The sequence below is a fragment of the Ornithorhynchus anatinus genome, chromosome 5 (genome assembly GCF_004115215.2).
Source record: "Ornithorhynchus anatinus isolate Pmale09 chromosome 5, mOrnAna1.pri.v4, whole genome shotgun sequence".
Classification (NCBI taxonomy): domain Eukaryota; kingdom Metazoa; phylum Chordata; class Mammalia; order Monotremata; family Ornithorhynchidae; genus Ornithorhynchus; species Ornithorhynchus anatinus.
In genome coordinates, this window is record NC_041732.1 from 25,708,688 (window position 1) to 25,720,765 (window position 12,078).

At 38.5% G+C, this 12,078-nt stretch overlaps 1 non-coding gene across 1 annotated transcript; it reads right to left on the bottom strand.

Moving 5' to 3' along the window:
• Positions 1–1,226: 1,226 nt before the first annotated feature.
• On the bottom strand, positions 1,227–1,362 carry LOC114812571. Its single transcript, XR_003760222.1, has one exon. It is a non-coding gene; the product is annotated as a small nucleolar RNA SNORA7 (small nucleolar RNA).
• Positions 1,363–12,078: the final 10,716 nt, after the last annotated feature.

The following is a 12,078-nucleotide window of genomic DNA, read 5'->3' on the forward strand; positions in this document are numbered from 1 at the left end:
CAAATACCATTGTCTGAGTTCCTCCAGCCTCCTTAGAGTGCACCATGGATGTGTTGGTTTATTGTCCATCAGAGCTACTCTAATCTTCATTACCACCAATGCAATGGGGTTGTTGTTTATTAGTCCATAGTGACTTCCAAGTGATGGTGTTAGTTTATGTTTCTGGATTTGTCCTGTCAGCTTTTCAGCCATTTTCAATCACAATTCTGTCCATGAGTGAAAGCAGGATTGAGATGGGTGATAAATGACTAGCACTCCCTTCTGCACTGTGTCTTGTTAAAATAGCCCCTTAAATTCTCTGTGTCTCACCTTTATATGTAAAATGGGGGATTAACTAAATATTCTCCCTCCTTAAAAAGTATTGAGTACAGTTCTTAGAATAGGGTAAACTCAATAAATATTATTATTATTATTGTTGTGATAATGATGACATCACCAGGAGTCAATTAGAAGTGGGTGGAAGGGAGCCTATAGTCTAGTGGATAAGCATGGGCCTGGGAGTCAGAAGGACCTGAGTTCTAATACTGGCTCTGCCATTTGTCTGTTGTGTGACCTTGAACAAGTCATTTCACTTCTCTGTGCTTGTTACCTCATCTGTAGAATGGGAATTAAAACTGTGAGCCTCATGTGAGACATAGACAATGTCCAACCTGATTAGCTTGGGTCTACTCCAGAGCTAGTACAAATACCATAAAATACCATTAAAAAAATGCATAAGGGTGTGAGTCAAAGGGGACATCTGAGATGGAAAAGCATTTAACAGTCCAACCTGCTTCTGAATCAGATTGAGGGAAGAGAAGGTTCCACACTAAGTGATTAGAAATGGGTAAACATTTAGAATTGTGGGATGTGTGTCTTGTTGAGACTTGGGTGGAGCAAAATTCCCCTGAATAAAATGTTTCCATTTGTTGTGCATTTTTCAATTTATGATTTACCTACACCAAAACAGGATTGTACTTACTGGGCAGGAGGAGAGTGTTTCTACTCTTAGTGGGTGAGGAGTTGTTATCTTATGCCGTTGAGTCATCTCCAGCCCATAGCAATGCCATGGACACATCTCTCCCAGAATGCCCCACCTCTATCTGCATTCGTTCTAGTAGTGTATCAATTGAGTTTTCTTGGTAAAAATACAGAAGTAGTTTACCACTGCCTCCTTCCATTCAGTAAACTTGTCTCTGCCCTCGACTCTCTCCCGTGCCCCTGCTGCCCAGCACAGGGGAGTTTTGACTTGTAGCAGATTGTCTTCCACTTGCTAGCCACTGGCCAAGCTAGGAATGGAATGGGTAGGCCTCTGCTTGACTCTCCCTCATGTATTCAAGACTGGTAGAGTTCTGGAAACTCCAGGTGTGTCCTTGAGAGGGGAGTGATAAGAGTATTGAAGAATATTGTTCATCTCTTCAAGATAATACCCAAGAATTATTTTGACATAAACTGAAACATCTCAGGCCTTGGAATAGAAAATGAGGGGGCTATGGAATTAGAATCATCTCAGAATGTTGAGAGTCTCTATTTCAGAGTTCTTGAGAGGCTGTGAGGTCTGGACTGAGCATGCACTAAGGATCCTCCAGCCTAGATATAGAAGGCCAAATATTTAAAGTGGACTAGAACAAGTGGATATAAATAAAAGGTTAGCAATATGGACAGGTGGAAATAGCACAGGCCTGAGAGCCAGAGTTCTTATCCCACAAAGGGTTTCTAGTCTAAGTAGGAGGGAGGAAAGGCATTGAATCCCCAATTTGAGGGCAGGGGAGGACTGTGTCCCACCCGGTTTGCCTGCATCCACACCAGCACCTAGAACAGTGCCCAGGACATTGTAAGTGCTTAATAAATACCATTTTGCAGATGAGGAAACTGAGTTAAGTGACTTCCCAAGGTCACACAGCAGTAAAGTGGGAGAGTTGGGATTGTAACCCGGGTCCTCTAACTCCCAGGCCTGTGCTCTTCCCAATTGTTCATGTTGTTCCTTTCTTTGGCACAGAGGAGACACTTAACAAATACTGAATGATTAACTGAATGATTTAATCCCCCGTGAACTGGAAAGACAGGCAATAGAAGGTAGGAGCAAGAAAAAGCTAATAATAATTGTGATATTTGTTAAACACTATGTGCCAGGCACTGTACCAGTTACTGGGGTAGATGCCAGAAAATCGGGTTGGTCACAGTCCCTGTCCTACATTCATTCAATAGTATTTATTGAGCGCTTACTATTTGCAGAGCACTGTACTAAGCACTTAGAATGTACAAATCGGTAACAGATAGACAGTCCCTGCCCTTTGACAGGCTACATGGGACTTGAGGACTTAATCCCCATTTTACAGATGAGGCAACTGAGTCACAGGGAAGAGAAGTGATTGCCCATGGTTACATAGGAGACAAATGGTGGAGCCAGGACCAGAATCCAGGTCCTGCTGGCTCCCAGGCCCATACTCTATCTACTAGTCCATGCAGCCTCTCCTAAAAGCTGCTCTCATCTAGCCTGTCTTTGACCAGTAGGGACCACTTTCAGAAGTACACAAGGCTCACCATCTCTTTCACCTCTGCTAGTCGGGAGTGCTGTATTTTTAGAGCATTTTAGTATTTGCAAAATGCTTTCCAATCACTGATGTGTTTCTCAAGTCATTCTCCAGAGAAAACCATCCCAAAGTTGAATGAATTTATCAAATCAACACAGACTATGCATCTGATAAGGAAAAGCAAGAGGAGAGACATTTGTGGTGGGATGACTGAAGAGGTGCTCCATGAGAAGGGAATCTGTAAATAATTTCTAATTAGCATCAGTATGTATACACGCTTCCATACTTAGATCATTCCTTCAGTTGTTCATATGGGAACAGGGACACCCTGCAGAGATAGAATACAGTCCTGTTTTGCCAAACTTCTGCCTCTTTTAAAAAAAAAACCCAGTGGAGCAATAGCAAAGGCAGGGCTCAGGACAACTTTATATCTTAAAGAAAACTGGCCCATTGTTTAATGAAGGAATTGTACACAGCAAACATTAATAATGCAATGTAATGATACCATTAGTGCTATTTTGTGGAAGCATGATGAATTTGCCTGATTCAAGAATGTTTCTTCAGAGGCCCCTGGACCTCCTTTTTTCTCCACAGTGCTTGCATTCTCCTCCTAATTCTTTCTGTAGAGGAGATGCACCCAAGTCACAAAACTTGGAGGCAGGCACCATGGTGGGTGGAGGCTGGGCACTGAATCAATTAATAATTGCATTTACTGAACACTTAACTATATGCAGAGCACTGTACTAAGTGCTTGAGAAAGTATAATGCAACAGAATCACCTGACATATTCCCTGCCCATAATGAGTTTACATTCTGGATGGGTGTCCAGTGCTTTACCTGGACTGGACAGGGGGCAGACCAGCTGAAAACAGGACTGTCTAGTAAAAACTGGCCTTTGAGCTGAAATTCAATTCCAATGATGAGATGACTCCTGTCAAAATGAAAAATCCACAAAGGATGAAATATGGCTTCAAGATTCACTCTATCCATTCTTCAAAAGCACCAAAATTGGGGTGGAAAGCATACAAAACATTTAACTGAGTATAGCAGTAATAATTTGGGAAACATGGGAAACAATACTTCACGTTCAGGGAAATAGATGAAGGCATGGCAATGAAGATTGAATGCAATCAAGTGAAAATTTGGAATGGTTATCAGAATCCAGAAGCAATAGCCTTTCCACAGGCCTTCCTGGATTAAACCCAACTAGGTCTGAGCATTTCAATTACTTCTAACTTCAAACTAGCCCTTGATTTATCTTTGTGTATTGGTACATTGCTTCTGCTGCCTATATTCATGTATCTTTCATTTTTATATCTTTGTTACTGGTGATTTTTGTTTACTTGTGTGTTGTGTATTTGCCCTGTCCTTTTTGTTCTGAAGGATTTCAAACTTCATGAGATGAGATCAGAAGACTCGTGAATATATACCCACCTTCAGTACTGTATATTCATTTGTACATTCAATTATTTATTCAGTCATTTCATCTTGTCATACCAAGATTGCTACCTTCATATCCTTCTTTCTCTTTTTCCCCACTCTTGGTACATCAATTATGCCTGTGTTCCTCCCCAATTAAATTGTAAATCCTTAGAGGACAAGGATTATGCATTTTACTTATGAGTTATTCACTCAATTTCTTGGTCCAGGCTCTTTGACTGTAATAGGTAGCTCACCAATATTACTGATGAAGATGAGGATGAGCTTATTCTTCTCTTCAACCCCATTTGCTCCCAGGGGCTACTCAGTAAGTAATACCATTTGTGAAAGAATGCCTCATCAATCATCCAATCAACAGTATTTATTGAGCACTTAATGTGTGCAGAGTACTGTACTAAGTTGTTGGGAGAATACCAAACAACAGATTGGGTAGATATGCTCCCTCCTAACAAGAAGCTTACAATCTAGATAGAGACTGTAAGGGACAAGTCATGGGGACTAATCCAGAATGGTTTTCCATAGGCTATTTCCTTTGCACCTAAATTATGATATAGGAATGATTTGAAAACTGGGACAAACAACTCTCTCTAATGTGTTCACCATCTAAGATTAGGATTTCTCAATTTACTTTGAACTAATTGAACCTGTTAGTAATGGAGTACAAGGCTCACCTTTGGATAATAGGGATCCTAAAAGAAATGTATATGTAAGTTGTGTGTTTGTGTGTATATGTATATATATATATATATAATGTTAAGCAGACTTTCATGGAGAAATGGTAAGAATTTCATAAAGATAAGTAGCTTTTAAATTGCTAACTTACTCTGGTTTCTGCATTTCTTTGGACTTGCTTCATTATCCACACCCTAGAATTTATTTCATTAGTAGAGAAACACAAATCCTCCCTTTCCACTATTTCTAAACCTTTTAATAATTTAAATATGCCAGAAGAAGCTCCTAAATAACATCTTTTCTTTCAATTTCAAGGTGTTTCAATTAAAACAACTTAGTGAACTGCAAAATATCCCTTCAGAAGGATTTCCAAGATAGAGGATTTAAATGGAAGGTGGTTGTGGTCTTATTCTGTTGAGTCATGCCCAACCCATAGCAACGCCACAGACATCTCTCTCCCAGAACGCCCCACCTCCGTCTGCCATCATTCAGGTCGTGTATCCATAGAGTTTTCTTGGTAAAAATTTGGAAGTGGTTTACCACTGTTGCCTTCCATGCAATACACCTGAGTCTCCACCCTTGACTCTCTCCCATGCCACTGCTTCCCAGCGCAGGTGAGTTTTGACTTGTAGTGATTGTCTTCCACTTGCTAGCTCCCCTGCCCAAGATAGGAATAAAATGAATATGCCTCTGTTTGACTCTTCCTCTCATAGTTGAGACTGGTAGAGGATGGGAAATTCTCCAGCTGTGACCCCGAGAGACCATATAGAAGGTAGATAGAAGCAAAGACTGGTATCTGAATAGATTGTCTACTTCAGGGCCATTTCCAACATTACATGAAGAAATATTGACTCTATTGCCATTGTTCTTGTCTGTCCATCTCCCCCGATTAGACTGTAAGCCCATCAAATGGCAGGGACTGTCTCTATCTGTTGCCGACTTGTTCATTCCAAGCGCTTAGTACAGTGCTCTGCACATAGTAAGCACTCAATAAATACTATTGAATGAATAAATACTATTGAATGAAATATGAGCTGTGGTGATTTCAATTGTTTTAACTGATCGAAACAAGAAGTCAGTGTTTTCATTTCTTTATATAATAATGATGGTATTTGTTAAGTGCTTACTATGTGCCAGGCACTGTTCTAAGCTCTGGGGTAGATACAATGTTATCAGGTTGTCCCACGTGGGGTTCATAGTCTTAACCCCCATTTTACAGATGAGGTAACTCAGGCACAGAGAAGTTAAGTGATTTGCCCCAAGTCACACAGCTGATAAGTGGCAGAGCCGGAAGTAGAAATCATGACCTCTGACTCCCAAGCCTATGCTCTTTCCACTAAAACCACGCTGCTTCATATGTAGGTTGGATTACTGCTAACCAACATCTACCCACTCAAATGACATCTATGCCAGTCAGTCGATCATTGGTTTTCATTCTATGCTTATTGTGTAGAGAGCACTGAACTAGGTTCTTGGGAGAGTATAATATACAATAGGTAGATATTTTCCTGATCTCATGAACCTCGCAAACACAAGTAAGGGAAGTAATCAAGTATAAATATTTGCATTTAAGTACTTTGTGGGTGGGGGAAGTGCCTGAATTTATCCAGTATCTGCTTACAGTTCACTTCATTTTGTGTTAGCTAGGGCTGACCAGCAAAATGCTGATTTGTCATATTCAGATTTGTTATTGTACACACCCCTTAAGTAAGACCATTTGTTTTAAAGTACATATGACTATTTTGTAAATGCAACATGGATATCAACTTTTAAAAACATGGCTTTAGGTCAATTTTTCTACATGAAATATTTGGTTCATAATGTTTTATTTAAAAATCTAAGCCTTAAATCATTCTTCTAACTGGTAATGTGGCATGGTAGAAAGATCACAGGCCTGGAAGGCAGGTAATATACGGTCTAATCCCAACTCTGCTACTTGCTTACTTTATGATCTTGAGTACATCACTTAAACTCTTTTTGGCTCAGTTTTCTCATACACAAAATGTCTGCTTTTCCTCCCTTTTATATCGTAAATTCCATATGGGACAGTGTCTCTGTTGGATCTGACTGTTATCCACTTCAGCATCATTGATATGTTGTTGTTGTTGTTAAAGTTTGTGTTTCAATTTTGGTCAGGTCTATAGGGATGAATTATCTGAAAAAAGTGAATCATCTGAAAAGTGTTTTGGTTAAATAATCTAGGTAATGGAGGAAAAGTGGGTTTTGGTGACTGAGGGATTGTGATCTAATATGGTAGTCTAAAAGGGCAGGTTGCCTAAGCAATAATCAGCAGATTATTTACAACTCTTTAATTTTGAACTAAATAAACTTGATTCCCTGCTGAAAAGCACTTTGTTGTTCTAGCTGTTAGGAGACCTAAATGTTTTGCAAACATTTCTACCCATTGCATGTAATGAGAAATCACTGCCTGTACACTGAAAGATGTGGCAGTTGTTAGGATAATGGAAATTTTTAAACTTACCCACTTATTTAAAATTAGAAATGAAATGGAAATGCTTATACCTACCTGATTTGAGAAATTTGTTTTCCAAGATTGATATTTTTCTTAGCTTTATTAAACTTCATTGCCACCTAAAATTAGTATCTCTAGTTTAGCCAAACAGTCCATCTTTGTATTGAACATATCATTTGATTGTGTAATTGAACAATTAATGTAATCAACACATCTCTAAAGTATATACTCCTCATTTGTTAGAGCAAATTAACATTTCAGAGTTTGTTTTATTATTTACCTTCTAAAGGTACCTGTCTGTTTTTGAATATTTGATTCATCTGTATGTATTTGTATATTTACATATATCAAATGCATATTTTGCAAAGCACAACATTTGTATATGTATCCTAATAAAGGCTACTTCCATGTCTTTCTAAGAATACCTTTTCAACCCAGCATATATATTCAGGCACAAGGGGAAAAAATGCTATTTTTATATGGGTTGATTTTCCTCTCCAAGTCTCTAATTCGAAACTGAAGAATGCAATAGTACATACATCAGGTGTTTCTAGCAAAGTAGCAGCAGCAGCGGCAAATCATAGACATTTGTCATTCCTTCGAGATGTCTGACAGTTCTGACAATTCATTAGGCTGGGCTGAAAAGAGGTTTAGAAAGCAAAGGAAGGATCACAGGTAGTAGAGTTGCTTTTGCATGATTCAGTAATGGCTGATTTGTATCATTTTTGGTGATGGATACACTGTTCAAATTAAATTCAGCAGGCTTTTTCCCCCCTTTCTTTTTCTCCTGTTCACTTCTTTTTTGCCTCGGGGCACTCTGGACATTGAGCAGAGGTTGGAATATCACTGGCTGATCCATCCCCCAAGGTAATATATTCCTAGGGCATTTTCACTCCCAAAGCAGTGGCTTCTGATGATTAGAGGTCAGTGGGACTCAAGATTCCTGTAATTATGATGTGTTTTTCAATTTCCTTCTTTTTCTGCCCCTCTTCTACATTATATCTCTGGAGTTGGAGTCTCACTCCCCTTGAAAACACGTCACTCCAGGTATCTGTTGCTTAAAGTGCTCTTGTCCTATGACATGTGTTCATGTATTATGTAAGAAGCTGTTCTGGCTACTTGCCCCACATATTAGCTGCACGTTTTATTTAAATGTGTATCCAAATCCTCTCACACCAAGTTGGCAGACAGTAAGCTTCTTAAGGGCAAGGAATCTGTCTACCAACTCTATTGTATTCTACCAAGCACTTAACACAGTACTCTGCACTCAGTAAGCACTCAATAAATGATGGGGATTGATTCCCTGGCATTAAATTTGAGATTTCCTCTAAGCCTCCTCCTCCCCGCCCCTTTCACTTCTGCTTACTTCCCTATATTTTTACTGGGAATGGAAGCCAACTGGGTTTGGGGCCATTAGATTTATGCGCCATACCTCCTTGTCTCTGGTGGGGAAAAGTGCACTACTTTGGCATGTATCTGAATCTTTAGATGCAGAATTTGGAGAATTGCATCGACCTGACTTGTTCCCTTTATTCCTTCTTCCACGCAGCCTCACAGCACTTACGAAAGTTCATTTATTTATGTTAATGTCTGTCCTCCCCTTATTTATATTAATGTCCATCTTCCCTTCAGACTGTAAGATAAATGTGAGCAGGGAATGTATCTGTTATTGTGCTCTCCAAAGCACCTAGTACAGTGCTCGGCACACAGTAGGAGCTAAATATGATTAACTGGCTAACAGAGAGACAGTCTAGCTGAGAACTAGAGTTGCAAATCAGAGTAGAATAGAGTATCCTGGCATGTTAGCCTAGGACCTTAAAACTCTGAACCCTCATTCCCCTACCATTTCTTCACGTGGTCCTTGTATTACATACATTGAGGTTTATTTCTGGAGGAAACAAAAAAATTGTTCTGAGATTACTTTTTATGACTCAACTTCCTAAAATGCATTCTCATGCATGAATACATACTAAAGGTTAACATGGGGAAAATATATGGAAAGGATGTTTGACTCTGCAGTTGCACGAGGTGTGTGTGTGTGGGGAAATCATTGGCAGCTACACATCATACAATCATTTAGAAGCGTGGCCCTTTAAATTTGGTTCCATCAGAAGAGAGGAGGCCAGATTCAGCAAGATACCAACTGTGGGTTACCTTGTTATCATCTTAATTGAAGTCATTCTGTCATATATGACAATCCATCACATTTTCTGTTAGTCACTGTGTCATGACATTATATGTAATGAGAGTTCTCATAAATCCAAAGGGAAAAATCTCCTCATTTATATGACATTATTTTTATATGAATTTTCTTTGTACTAGATTGTAGTAGAATAGAGTCTTGTAACTGGGTTATTAATCCTCAGAACAATCTTCCAGGCCAATATTCAAAATAATGACCTGCATTTATTAAAGGATTTTTATTCTGAATTTTTTTTCCTAAAATGATGTAATCAGTTACAGCAACAGGTATGAAAATTTCTAGATAAAGAAAAAACAAAATAACAAAGATTTTGGTTGATACAATTAGGGCAAATTGGGATAGGGACAAGTGAACAAGAATTTGCTTTGTGAAGAAGGGTTAAATTGATTTTTTTTATTTACTAGAAACTGAAGCCCTTCAAATGAAGGAATCTATTTTTCACTTTTGCTTAAATTTTTAATTAAAATCCAAAGGCAGTTTCCACATATGGGGCAGCCTTCAGTTTTCTTGTTTTCCTGTGAAAATGGTGAAAATTTCCTACCCCCAGAAATAAATACATTTGGCCTGAGGCAAAGTTATGAAAATTTCTACTTTCACCCTTAGCCTAGAATGTTTTTGTTACATTAATCAGAAAAAAGCTAGGATTTGTTTTTCTGGGGAAATGGATGCAATTTCACTCTTGATCAAACAAAGCCCTGAACATTCCCCAAAAAGTCAGAAAATAGTCTCAAAGGAATTAAAATAAAACTGATAGTTTTCATTTTCCAGATAGGCTCAAGAATGCCTTTCTTCTGCTCAGAATAAAATATGCCTTTTTAATGATAGGTTGGGGCTCGTGTTGCTATTTTAAAAAATTGAGGCATCTATTTATGTATCTATAGAATTCTCAGGTACTATACAAAAGTAGTCAGAATTCATCAGCAAGATGTATTAAAAGTATACAATAACACAATCAAAAGACTACATTCTAACAATTCCATCTCTACATAATGTACACATATTTGAGTAAAGCTGTCTGTTTATATTTTTAATATGGTATGCGGTAGGCACTTCTTATGTGTCAAGCACAGTTCTAAGTGCTGGGATAGATACAAGTTTAATCAGAGTAGAATCAGTCCCCATTCCATATGGGGTTCCCAGTCTAAGTAAGGAGGAGAGTTGGTATTGAATCCCCATTTTACAGATGAAGAAACTGAGTCACAGAGAAGTTAAGTAACTTACCCAAGGTTACACTGCAGGCACTTTTGGCAGTGTCAGGATTGGATCCAGGTCCTCTGAATCACAGGTCCACCTGCTAATATTTTATAGTTTTATATTGAATCATTCAATAGTTGTTGTGCTGGTAATTGGAATTTCTCTTTCAGCAGGCTTGAGCAATTTTATATTCAAAAAAATCTGAACACCTCACTCCTCAGGATATTATCAGGCATGTCCACTGGCAAGATGCATAAACAATAGTGTCATGGCATAGGCCAGCCTAGAAGCTGACAGTTATTTCCAGGCACAGCACTGATGAGGTCATATTCCCCTAAACCTGCTTTGTTTGTTGATCTTTTAATCAGATTCAACTTGACTGTGGCTATAACATAAGACTTCCTGACACTAAATGACAACATGTGACAGCAAAAATATTTTGATTTATTTTTTTCTTTACCAGTTGATGGCATCTCACATCTCCCCCAACCCTACTGAACCCATCCCAAGTTGTTTAGAAGATTGAAAGATGCTTAAATTTTATTGTTTGGATTTTATTCATCTATTTTCCCATAATCCAAATAGCAAAGTGGAGAAATAAACTGAGCCCTCTGAAGCAAATAGCTATTGAAAATGCATCTGAGCCCTAGGAAGATGTAACTAAAAGCTAACAAACTTAGCTGGCTAACTAAGAGCCCATAGGACAATATCCAAGGCAATCAGGTTAGCATGGAAATGTACTATGTATTTTCCGTTTCCATCCTGTGAAACTAACTCCTTCTCAAACTGATTCTGAGCTGCATTCTAGGTCATGTTAGCACACTTTTCCGTTGAATGCCTTTTTGTATTCTTCTCACAGTGACTTTCTCGTTATTTCTTGGGGAAATGCCACTAGCAAAGATGAGAGAACCAGGGGAGAAATGAGGAAAGAACCTGAAACTCTTAAAAAAAAAAAAAAAGGAAAACAAAAAACAGCCCCCTAAATTTGTCCATCAAATTCCTTCATGAGTAACGTAAAAAGTACAAAATGAAAAACACTACAAATTTCATTGTTAATTTGAGGAAATTTTTGTATGTTGAGATCAATAGAGTTTGCAGGTAAAACCTGCTTTTCCCTAGAAAATTTTACAGATGAACTCAAGTCATGTGTCTTCACACAATTGCATATAGGGAAGAATCCAAAAATTCTCCACAGTTAGATAGTGAGCCCAGTGTAAAGCATAGGTACTCTTAGATTTCACACCAAAATAACAACAGCTATTTAAGTTCTGCTGGGAAGTAGGGAATGCAATGAAATAATTATACAAGTTTCTCTCATTCTATGGTTTTAACAACAGGCAGATATGAGGCCCAGGCAGATGTGATCATCAAAAGTAGTGTGATAAAGTGTAATTTTTCATATGTGAAGATTATGAAATAGATTGTTCTTAACAGAGAAGCAGCGTGGCTCAGTGGAAAGAGCCTGGGTTTGGGAGTCAGAGGTCATGGGTTCGAATCCCGACTCTGCCACTTATCAGCTATGTGACTGTGGGCAAGTCACTTAACTTCTCTGTGCCTCAGTTACCTCATCTGTAAAATGGGGA